Below are 13,170 nucleotides of genomic sequence, written 5' to 3'. Positions count from 1 at the left end.
TAATTACCTACAATTCCAATCCATTTGCACGAGTAGAAATAGGACAGTCAATAGGACCAATGTGACACAGATGTTTTCTGTGGTTCTCTCCTGCCACTTGAATTTGGAGAAGTAGTAAGGTCAACCTCTTGAGTATTAAGATGTTCTAATCTAAGGTAAATGTTATATGGAATGCTGCTGGAGAGAGCTGCTGGAGACAATTGGAAGGAAAACGCCTCTCTCCATTCTCTCACTTCATCTTCCAATATTACTGGCATCTAACAGTACACCTCTCACCCAATACCAGTATTCCCGTAAGCTGAGCACTTGGGCAGCCACCCTGGAGAGATTCAACTGCCGCCAAGCTGATTAGCAGAGCACCCACAACCTCAGCAAGCAGTAGCATGGTTTCTACTGGTGGTGCACATTTGCACTTGCCTTGGTGCAAGTAACAACATTTATTCTGCGCATGAATGGGGAGAAATTATGTATTTTTTAGAATATAACATTTTTGAGTACTTTACATGTTTGAAGTATTCTACAAAAGCATCAGTGATTCATCTTTACTTCCTTCTTTAATTAGGGTGTGGCAGCTATTAGTACCTTCATTTTACAGATGGGAAAATGGGGGAGAGGCCTCTTGCCCAAAGCCAGCAAATCAAACCAAGGTATCTGAACCCTGAATTCTTGTGTGTAAGTTACTCAAATGTGCTTTCTGATTGGACAGAAATTGTGAAAAAAAACTGATGCATATCTCGTGGGACAAACTACTAACCTACTATGAAATTCACATGTGCATAAGCCAATGTAACAGCACATATTAGTGTTCTCTACAATATCTCTCAAAGAAGAACACACTGTCATAAAACAGAACTACTCAGGTAAAATACCATTCAGGATATAAAAGTGCCACGTTCAATTAAATTAATTCTCTCTCACACACGTGGAAAAACCTGTTATCCTTTATTGATTCATGCTATGTATGTAGTTCCTTAAACTACTAAGAATTGTTTGGTAGGTGATTTTTTAAAGTAATATATATAGCTTCATTTTTCAGTACATCTTGATCAGTCTCAATTTTTCATTCCATCCTTAGCAATCGCAGGATCTCCATTGGTTGAAGAACATATATTTTGAAAGATAAAAAATATTCTGTAGGAATAAGGACATTCTGAAGCAACGTGATCTGCAATTAACACCTTATAACATTACCTCCCACAGACAGATTATTTTTAGGTTTCTGTATATAAAAAAAAGCCTTTTTAATCTCATCTTGGCTATATTTTCCCCTCCTGTGCCTGAGGGATATAAGATAATTTATAACAGGAAACCTTTGATTTCTGAGCTTTTATGTTTTCATGGTGTCCCAATTTGAACTTACAAAAATAAGCGCACAAATCTTTGACCAAAAAAAAAAAAAAAAAGTAGTCTGAAATCCCAGTTCTGCAAATATTTACTCAGTACGGAACTACTCATGGCAGTAAAGCTACATGTTTGAGCGGATACATGCAGGATCAAGGCCCTGGTGCAGGGTCTAAAGAAACACTCAGAATTGGCTTCACCCTTCTCGTCTGTAGATTAAATAAGCATCTGTGCATGTTTCTCACTCCTGGCTGGTGAAAGGAGGGGGCAGGGGAATCATTCATAAAATCCGTGTACTTTCTCCTTGCTCCCTGAGAACAGGAAGAAAAGCAACCCGCGTCGTGGAACGTACGGCTGCTGGCCTCTCGAAATGGGACCGTTGGATCAGGCCCATGGCAACGAGGGCTGCAGGATCAGATTTTGAGCCCTGGTGCACCTCAGTCCCTCTCTACCTGTCTCGGCATGTGGCAATTGTTCGGTCTCCGGCAGGCTGTCATACTTGGACCCATTTTGGTGGTAGGGTTATGCATGTGGTGCTGCATGCGGGCGGTGGATATCGACAGCTAGAGGAGGTGAAGCCATCCTGAACCAAGGCTGTGGCCCCACCCTGGATCCCCTCTCTTCTCTGAAGCTGGCAGGGGCTCTGCCGCAGCTGGCAGACGGAAGCTGGAAGGTCAGGCAAGTGGTCCAAGGCTGGGGTGACCCGGAACAGCTTGGGCTGACTTGGAAGTCAGGCAGTAGCCCCAGGGCACCTTTCGGGAAGGGCACCCACAGAGGGAAGAGTGGCCTTCAGGACTTTGGTGGAGTGGGGCCTCAGGCAAAAGGAGTGGGCCGGAGTGGACTAGCCTCCTTCAGGGAGAGATTCACTCACTGCCCATGGGTGAGGGTGGATGTTGGTGCCCTGTGACCAAAGCTGTCCTAGTACGAATAACGGTGCCCCCCCCCTTAGGCCTTGTGGGCCCCGTGGCAGCTGCCCCAACAGTCCTGTGGATGACAAGGACTGGGGGATTATGGGTGGGTCACTTCCCCACCCCTGTATGTGTGCATGTGCGCACGTGCGCACGTGCGCACACACACACACACACACACACACACACACACACACACACACACACATCCACCCCAGCAGGAGCTGGAGCAGCCTGGCAGCCTTCTCCTCTCTGCCCTCCCGGTCTGCTGCGCTTGGCTTCTCCGTGGTGGTGGGAAGCAGAGTACCCTGGCTCCTGGGGACTCTGGTTCCCACCGCCGCAGAGAAGCGGGGCACAGTGGGCTGGGAGAGGTCTGCACAGTGGGGCAGAGCAGGCTGCCAGGCTCCTGTGGGTCCTGCTGCCCGCATGGTGAGTGAGGGTGGTGGGTGATCCCTGCCACTGCCACACCAGCCCAGACCCCCACCCTGTAGTCCCTTCGGTGGCTTTGCTTGAGGGAGTGGGCAAGTGGGCAGAATGGGGATGCAGCAGGGGCAGAGTTTGGAGAAGGGGTGGAGTGGGGGTGGGTGCTGGGTGTGCAATGGGGGGTTGCCCTGGGCCCCACATCTGGGGCACTGGGGTGGGTTGCCCCAGGGCCTGCACCCCCCTTGGGATGGCTCTGGCCGTGACACAGAAGATTTCAGAGTAGAAGAACCTTCTGACCCTCAACTCTGTAACTTCTGTCTTCTTTCAGTGTGTAATGTAAAACGCCACTGACTCTTTCCCTAGAGTTTAGGATATTAGTGCTTTTACTGTAAGAGCTTAATTATTTTTCTTGGAAATTTCTGCCCCAATCCCTTTAAGGACCGCAAGCTCAGTGAGCTTTTTACAAAAACTAAAGCAAGCCAAGAAGTTGCTCCGGTGGCTGAGTTATTGACAGCTCCCATCATCCCGCCCCTTCCAACTTGCAATTCCTTCCTGATGGTATCAAAGCACATTGCGTGACGTTTCCTAGTGCAGGTTGGTGCAAAGGAGCGAGGAGAGGCACTGGCACTGGCAGACGGGGAAGTGAAAGAAAAAAAAAGTCTTATGTAGTGATACATTTCCTGAAAGCTTCAATGCCCAGAAAAACAGGAAAGATTTTTCATAGGTATTTTCATTTAAAAAAAAAATTGATTTTTGCAGATGGTGAATTGAACACAGGAGAATATGAGATAAGAAAAATATAATTTTAGATGCAAAAGAAAGAGCCTTTTGTATCCAAATTAAAAGTGTATTCCATAAATAGGTTTAATTAGCCCAGTGGGAAGGAAGGAATCGCCCCATGCTGGTTCCACTACCAACACTTTCAGATTTACTCCATTTTTAGCCTGACTTAATGAGTAGCATGTAACATTAACATCCTGCATCCAGAGGGATGGAATTCTACCCTCAGCTCTACCAGGGACATTCTGGGGCTGATTCACTGAGAGTTGTGTCAAAAGGTGCAAAGCCTTTTACACCAGTGCAAGGAGTCTGGGTAACAAGTTAAGGAAGCTAGAACTGCTAGGGCAGAAAGTGAAATCAGGTATGATAGGGAAAACGGAAACATGGGGGAACACTAGTCATGATTGCAGTATGGGCACAGGTTGAGCCGTTCTGATCCAGTCCAGATGTTGCTGGACCAGACAGCCCCGGTAGCTGGGTGCCGGGGCCAGACGGGAGTCAGAAAGCGTAGGGATAAAGTGAAAGCTGTCGAAAGACCAGCAGAATTGGACTTTACAAAGGAAGTTAAACCCAATAGTAAAAGATGCTGCGGTCATACAAATAAAAAGAAAACAGGCATGGCCCAATACCTAAAGTAACGACCTGCCTCAGCTTTTAATAAGGGTAATGATGAGCTTAGGAGCAGTGGCAGGGTGACTAAGGAAAGAGAGGCTGTGGAAGCAGAAATTTCCACATTCAAGCTGTACGCCAAACTCAAACAGCTCCCTGGGATCAAATCTGAGGAGCCAAGATAATCTCCACCCAAGAATGTCAAAGGAACTGGCACATGAACGTGCAAGCCCAATAGCAAAGAATTTTAACGAATCCCCCAAAATCAGGGGTGAGGCCTGGAGGATTGTTAATATGGTACAGGTTGAACCTCTAAAATCCAGGAGTCTCTGATCCAGCAACAACCATGCTCCAGCATGACCACAGATGTTCCAGGATCAGAAAGTCCCAGTAAGCTGCAGGGGAGCAGGAGCCCAGGAGCTGGTGCGCAGCTCAGTTGGGCTGTGAGGGGGGAGCCAGGAGCTGGTGCAGCTCAGTTGGGCTGCAGGGGGAGGGGGAGACAAGGAGCTGAGTGCAGCTCAACTGAGCAGTGGGAGAAGGGGAGACAGGAGACTGTACATGGCTCATCTGGGCTGCAGGGGGGCGGGGAGAAGGGAGCTAGTGCACAGCTCAGCTGGGCTGGGGAGGAGCTGGAGCCAGCACACAGCTCAGCTGGGTTGCAGAGGGAGCCAAAGAGCTCGGCAGGGGAAGGGCGTGGCAGCAGCGGGCCTAAGATGACTTACCTGAGACTGGAAAAAAATCCCTCATTTGGGACCAGTCAGGTACTAAGGATGCTGGACCAGGGAGGTCCAACCTGTACTTCTTTTTAAGACAGGGAAAAAAGTGATCCAGGAAAATACAGGCTGTTAGTTTGACCTTCACTGTAGGCAAGGTCTTGGAAAGAATTTTAAAAGAGAAAGTAGTTAAGGAGATACGGCTAAATGGTAATTGGCATAAAATGCAACGCAATTTTATAAAAGGTCAGATCATGCCAAACCAACCTGATCTCTTTCTTTGACAAGGGAACTGATTTTTAAGACAAAGGAAATGCGGGCGTTTTATTCTACCCAGATTTCAGTGAGGTATTTGATAGACTCCACAGAAGGAATTATTAGTTATATTGGAGAACGGGGGGAGGGAGGTAGCAGATACGAGAACAGAAAGGTGGAAAGATGGCTAAAGAAGAAACCATAATAGGTCATAATGGAAGGTGGAGGTAGGTTACTAGTGGAGCTCCTCAAGGATTTGGGAAGTACAGTAAATACAAGGAGGACAGGAATATCATACAAAAAGGTCTGGATGACCTTAAAAGTTGTAGTAATAGAAATAGTGTAAAATCTTCCAGTTAGAGAGCAACAAGAATTTTTCTGTAAGTTGAGGAGGACATATCAGTTGGAAGAGAAGGAGACACACCTGGGTGCATTGTTTGGTCACTGGAAGACTATGAGCCACTGATGTGCTGTGGCCATGAAAAAGGTTAATGCAATCCTAGAATGCATCAGGCAACATATTTCCAATAGAGATAGGGAAGTGTTATTTCCATTATACAAAGCAGTGGAGAGATCTCATCTGGAGTATCATGTGCATTTCTAGTCTCCCATGTGTAAGATAGATGAATTCAAACTGGAATAGGTGCAGAGAAGGGATTCTAGGAAGGTTAAAGGAATGGAAAAGCTACCTTACAAGAGGAAGCTTTCGGAGAGTGACTTGTTTAGCCTAACCAAATGAAGGCTGAGCAGAGACATGATTGCTCTCCATAAAGGGATAAATACCAGGGAAGAAGAAAACCCATTTAACTTAAGCACCAATCTTGCCACAAGAACAATTGGATATAACCTGGACCTCAACAAGTGTCAGACTGAAACTAGATGGAGGATTCTAACCATCGGAGGAGTAAGGTTCTGGGGCAGCCTTCTAAGGAGAGCAACGGGGGACAAAAAAACCGGACTTATTTTAAGACTGAGATTGAGTTTATGGAGGAGATAGTACGATGAGATTGCCTATGGCACGTAGCTGATCTGCCACTGCTAGTAGCAAATATCCCTCCTACATATCCCCCCTGAGTTACAATAGAGAATTCTTTCCCAGCTGTCTGGCTGGTGGGTCTGGCTCACATGTTCAGGTTGCAACCAATTGCCACATTTGTTGTCAGGAAGGAATTTTCTCCCAGGTCAGATTGGCAGACTGTTGCTCAGAAGGTCATAATGGTCTCTTCTAGCCTTAGAGTCTGAGTCCCTTGCATTCCTGGTCTTCTCAGGAAGATAAACAGGGACCGCTGCCATCCATCTCACTTCTCCTAAAAGGGAAAACACCTTGCCAGAAGAGGGAATTGAGATGATGTAGCATATCAGTGTCTGCCGGATTCTCCTAGCCAGGATCCCTCCCAGTTTAGTACCACACCTTGTTTTGAGTAACACTGGCCCCTTTCTTCCTCTCTCTAACCAAGAGAAGCTGATGGCTTCTTTCACCCCTCCCCCACCACACACACACACACACACACGTATTTTCTGTTGTAAGGCTCTTCATGGGGGGTTATACCAGGAAAACTCTGTTTCTTCTTTCCCTGCAGTAAGCTGGTGAAAATCCCATTGATAACAATGAAAGTTACATAGGGTACGTCTAGACTACAGGGTTTTGTCAACGGAAGTTTTGTCGACAGATACTGTCGACAAAACTTCTGTCGACATAGAGCGTCTAGACACATTCAGTTTTGTCGACAAAGCAAGCTGCTTTGTCGACAAAACTCTGTAGTCTAGACGCAACCCTACAGGCAATAACACCTTCTGTCGACAGAACTCTGTCGACAGAAGGTGTTATGCCTCATAAAATGAGGTTTACCAGCGTCGACAAAACTGCTGAGTTCTGTCGATGTTATGTCGACAGAACTCAGCAGTAGTGTAGACGCAGGTATAGTTTTGTCTACAAAAGACCACTTTTGACGACAAAACTCAGTAGTCTAGACACACCCATAGTGTCATTCCACGCAAAGCCAGCTGACCTAACATATGTCTGATTTAGTGCTGACCATGCAACTAATACTGCATGCACAGATAAGCAGCATAACAGCAGCAGGCAATGAACTGTACAAAAGATTAAGTCAGTATCAGTGGGGACTTCCTTCATGTTGGTAGTTCCATTGATGGAAAGCAGCTCACCAAGGGAATGGGTCTCTCAGGATCTCCTCCCTCCTTCCCCAGAGGCCTGGCTAAAGCAAGAGTCCCTACCCTATCCCCCCCCCCCCCCTCCCCCAAGTCATTTTCTAGCAAGCAGCTGAGGCACTGAGTGTTGTCAGTATGGTAGGAAACATTACCGAAGCCACCACTGGCTTCTACAGCCTTTTAGCCTCTGAGTTCTGGGATGGCAGTATCTGCCTTAGCAATACTTTCCTCTCTCTTGTCTAAATAAGCGTCCTTTCTTCCACATCCTTGTTTACACAAAAGACAATTTTTGGCTGTTCCTCTTTTCATTTGGGAATATGGGCCTAACTCCAAAACAGGTCACTTCTCCCAAATAGAATCCCAGAACTGGAAGGAATCTCAAGAAGTCATCAAGTTTAGTCCCCTGCCCTCATGGCAGGACCAAGCATCCTATAGACTCACCTTGCTCTTAAAAATTTTCCATGATGGAGATTCTACAGCCTCCCTAGGCAATTTATTCCACTGCTTAACTACTCTGACAATTAGGAATTGTTCTGATGTTCAACCTAAACCTCCCTTGCTGCAATTTAAGCTCATTGTTTCTTGTCCTATTATCAGAGGTTAAGAAGAAGAATTTTCTCCCTCCTCCTTGTATCAACCTTTTAGGTACTTGAAAGATGCTATCATGTCCTTTCTCAATCTTCTCTTTTCTAACCTAAACAAACCCAATTCTTTCTGTCTTCCCTCATAGCTCATGTTTTCTAGACCTTTAATCAATTTTGTTGCTCTTCTCTGGTATTTCTCCAATTTATTGATATCTTTCCTGAAATGTGGTGCCCAGAATTGAATACAATACTCCAGTTGAGGCTTAATCAGTGCAAAGTAGAGCAGACGAATTACTTCTCAGGTCTTGCTTACAACTCTTCTGTTAATACAATCTAGAATGTTTTATTTTTCAACAAGGTCTTCCTGCAGTTGTATGTAACATTGCTCCTTTTTCTCCTGATCAATGTTGTCGGGACCCAGTATACCCAGGCCTTTGTATTCCTAAAGAATAGTAGTTTTCTAGAAATTAAAATCTGAACTCCAATGATTACAAATTTCAAAGGGCACAAACTGGCACCACAGTTTTGTTTTCACTAGGGCTACGTCTAGACTGGCATGATTTTCCGGAAATGCTTTTCACAGAAAAGTTTTCCGTGAAAAGCATTTTCGGAAAACCACGTCTAGATTGGCATGGATACTTTTCCGCAAAAGCACTTTTTGCGGAAAAGCATCCGTGGCCAATCTAGATGCGCTTTTGCGCAAAAAAAGCCCCGATCGCCATTTTTGTGATCAGAGCTTTTTTGCGGAAAACAAATCTCAGCTGTCTACACTCGCCCTTTTGTGCAAAAGTTTTGCGCAAAAGGGACTTTTGCCCAAACGGGAGCAGCATAGTATTTCCGCAAAAAGCACTGATTTCTTACAGTAGGAAGTCAATGCTTTTGCGGAAATGCAAGCGGCCAGTGTAGACACAGCCTAGATGTAAATATCTTCATGGAAACATTTTTCAACAGAGCAGCTACCTAAAGTTACATCATTATGTACTATTTATATTATGGGAGCCGTGTCTTTTCACATAAGACACTGACCATCAGTAAGATGACAGAGCCATTATGACTGATTTTCAAACTGGTTTCGCCAATGCAGTTTGGTGCCCCCGAAAATTACATCCACCATTTTGTAATGAAGTGAATTTGGAAGGTACATACTTGCAGTTAGGTATCTAGTGACCTGTTTGTACCTTCAAATTAGAAATCTACTGCAGGAAAAAAAACCAACACAAGGGCACTTAGTATTTATGTGCACTGATCAGGACCAGGGCTCTGTTGCGCTAGATGCTGGACAAGCACAGAAGTAGACATAACCCATGCCCTGAAGATCTTAGTGGTGTGTACCAAACATAGTGGACCTGATTGTGACACTGAAATATGGCCCCTTTGCTTTACTCAGGTGGCATAAAGGATCTGTAATACAACTGAAAATCCTATCAGAGAATTCTCACAGCCAAGGGGGACTCCTGGTTAGTATATCTTCACTACAACCAGGGTCTGTACCCTTCATCCCATACACCAGCACAGAGGACTTGTTGGGGAGGGGAAGTGGCAGAGAACAACTTCACCATGACAACCTCTATTGGCATAGGCTCCTGCATTAGCAATACAAGTTAGGGCTTGTTTACACTGGAACATTTTGTTGCCAAAAACTGCCTTTTGGCAACAAAATAGTGAGACTGTTTACACTGCATTGCGACTTTTGTCAGGAAAAATGCCCAGCTTTGGTGACAAAAAACTTTCAACCCCCGTGAGAGACATTTGTCTTTTCCCCTCCATTTATTGTCAACAAAGAGCCAGTGTGGACTCTGCTGTTTGTTTTGTTGAGAGAACTGGCTTCCACCAACATCCCACAGGGCCTTCCCTGATGGCTGCTCTCAGTGTTTTGTGATCTCTGCTGCCCTGCACCTCTCTCCTTTCAGTGCTCTGGGAAATATCTGCTGTCTGCCTGTTGCTGTGTTCCTAGTACAGGGCAGAACAGGATCATTCCAATGATTTGTTCTTTGTTTGTTCCCCAAATGGAGTAGAGAGGAAGAATGACTTCTTGTGTCTTGCTCACAGTACACCTGTTAATGCATCCCAGAATCATGTTTGCTTTTTTTGCAACAGCATCACACTGTTGACTCATATTTAGCTTGTGGTCCACTATAACCCCTAGATTCCTTTCACAGTACTCCTTCCTAGACAGTCGTTTCCCATTCTGTGTGTATAAAACTGATTGTTCCTTCCTAAGTTGAATACTTTGCATTTGCTTTTATTAAACTTCATCCTATTTACCTCAGACCATTTCTCCAGTTTGTCCAGATCATTTTGAATTATGACCCTATCCTCCAAACCACTTGCAACCCCTCCCAGCTTTGTATCATCTGCAAAGTTAATAAGCGTACTCTCTATGCCAATATCTAAATCGTTGACAAAGATATTGAACAGAACCAGTCCCAAAACAGACCCCTACAGAACCCAACTTTTTATGCCTTTCCAGCAGGATTGTGAACCATTAATAATTACTCTCTGAGAACAGTTATCTGGCCAGTTATGCACCCACCTTATAGTAGCCCCATCTAAGTTGTATTTGCCTAATTTATTGATGAGAATATCATGTGAGCCCATATCAAATGCCTTACTAAAGTCTAGGTAAAGGAGGCAAAAAAATTGGTTTGACTGTTTTTCACTTTTGCATGTCAATAGCACTTCTGTTGCCAAACTTTCCAAGTGTAGACACAGCCTTAGAGTTGCTTAGAATCCCCTCTACCTTGGATTCTGTAAGATTCTTTCATGCAAAGCAGAATTCCAGCTCAGAGAATCACACCCATAGTATTTTTAATTGATTCTTCCTCATTAAATATGATTGTTTTGCCTTTCCCTTTTCATTTAAACCTGGAAATGTTGCAATTCTTTAGCTAGGTACTTCCTATCTCTTCTCATTCACAATCATACTGCAGTGTCAATGAATGGGAACATTTTTCTTGCTTCCAGAGGCATCGCAAATGGTTTCAAAGTAAATTCTCTGGAAGTCCAACTAGACCCTGAGCTTCCCCCCCATAGCGTAATGACGGTGAGGAACATAGCAGGGAGCAAGCACCATGACCCCATCCCAGGATTGAAAAATAAATACATTTTCTTCCCCACAAGGTGTACTTCTGTGTGGAGCGATATGAACATTTCCCATTGCCTACAGGGACTGAGGTACGTAATTGAAATCTCAAGGCAAAAGTAAACAAACAAAAATGGGAGCTGGGGATTTTCACAGGTAGAAAGAACTAAAACAATTTTGGCTGCACACCGACTTTGTTTTGAATATGGTTTTTACTGGCTCATTAACTACCTAGCTAAGCATTGGGGGAGGGCCTTAGAAGAGACGGGACTGGGGAATGATGAATTCTATTTATCCATACAACGGATACATGTCTGGAAAAGCTTCTGTCCACCATCGACATACCTCAGCCCTGACCATGCAAGGAACACTTCTAGGAATGAGAAAAAACTTTGTCTTCTATGGATCATTCAGTGCTTTGCCCTGCTGTTCAGACCAACAGAGAAAAGGTTGTTGGTGCCAATTTTACCAGGTTTTTTGATGTGCATTCATGTCCATTAGGACCTGGACTGATATTCCCAAAGTGTTTTAAGTAAGACACTGAAGATCAGTATGACGACAGAAAGCCATTATGCCTGATTTTCAAACCAGTTTCCACAGTGCAGTTTGATGTCCTCAATAATTACATCCACATTTTTGTGATGACAGTGAATTTGGGAGGCAAATATTTGAATTGGGTATCTAGTGACTTGTTTGTACCTTCAAATTAGAAATCTACTGCAGCAAATTATTTTCAACTCTAGGGGAACAGGTATGTATGCTCAAGTGCATAAAATGACCCTGGAACTAGCCCCAACCAGAGAACAGAGACATGAGAAGATGACTGGCTAGACAAAGACCAGGCTTGACAAAGCCCTGGCTGGGATGATTTAGTTGGGATTGGTCCTGCTTTGGGCAGGGGGCTGGACTCGATAAGTCCTGAGGTCTCTTTCAGCCCTAGGATTCTATGATTGTGTGACTGGCTTCCTCTGAGAAACCAGGTAGGAGGAGTTAGGAGGCAACTAAGCCTCACTCCCATATGATGACTGAAATGACACAGGGGACCGAGCATGTTGAGGAAGTTGGACTGGGCTTCCCAAAATTATTATTGGTTTTGCAACAAAACAAACAAAACCCCCCTCACTGAGGTTTCCTTTCCCATTTGTGTGCAGTCTTTCTGGCCCAATGGGTTAAAGTCCCATTAAAGTCTCTGACTTAGACCTATCTTGCTCAACACATTGGTCAAGGTGACCTTTAGTTTAGGAGTGGGAAACATTCCAATAATAAGTACCAGAAAGAAAAGATCACAGTGCAGTTATAAAACACAGTATCACTGGAAACTTGGAAAAAAAGGCATAGTATTATGAATAACGGAGGGATGATTTTGAAACCCCACCAATCTAGTCCAGCTCTAATGAAACGTGATTCTATTTAATTTTAATTTTTTTTTTTTTTGGTTCTTGCACTGTATCTGACCTTGAAAGTACTTGATGCTATCTTCTAAAAGACGGCAGTCCTGCAGCACTGTCATATTTTACCATGATGAGCACTTAAACAAATGTAAATAAAAACAGCTTTCCTCTCCAGACTCATCCTAACAAGGTTTAGCTGGGCCTCCACATAATCCAAGGGATTTCTGAAGCTTTTAGTTTTAACTAAGTAATTTGTAAGGCTGCCTGAGATGCTGCCAAATATGTGGTAACTCCATTTTGGTAAATTCCCAACCATCTAATTAAAAACATGGACTGGAATCATTCAATTTAGGTGTATTTTTTTTTAAACACAAAAATCAAAAGAAATCTTTTTAATCACATAGCTCAAAAATTGCTTTAAATGGCTCTTTGGAAAGGCCATACACCAGAGCTTAAAAAAAAAAAAAAAAAAAAAAAAAAAGAATGTGATGGTGTATAGTTGTCATGCATGCTTACAGAAAGCATGAATTCTGAGCAAAAACCATGCAAAACACAAAAAAGTCAAATCATTTTAAGATCTAATATCTCTGGAAGGAAGAGCAAACATGTCATGTCCTGGAGATTTCTGGTCCAGAATTTTGGATCAATGGATAAAGATACTGCCCTAAAAGAATCCAGTCCAGATTTTCAGGAGCAGAATTTTGGTAATTTAATGAGTGTCCCATAGGTGGTCATACAGGATGAAACCTACCCATGGGAAACAAGCCTGTACAAGGCCTTGTGTGGATTTTGTGAACAGGAATAAACTTCACCCTTATAGCAGAGAAGAACATGCAAGCTCATCCTTCTATACCACATTATTGAGTTTTCATGTCTTGATTTAAGGAGCTGCCAGAAATGGAAATGACACCATTA

Source organism: Pelodiscus sinensis, chromosome 12 (genome assembly GCF_049634645.1).
Source record: "Pelodiscus sinensis isolate JC-2024 chromosome 12, ASM4963464v1, whole genome shotgun sequence".
In the NCBI taxonomy this organism is placed as follows: Eukaryota; Metazoa; Chordata; order Testudines; family Trionychidae; genus Pelodiscus; species Pelodiscus sinensis.
Note: the sequence above shows the minus strand (reverse complement) of the source record.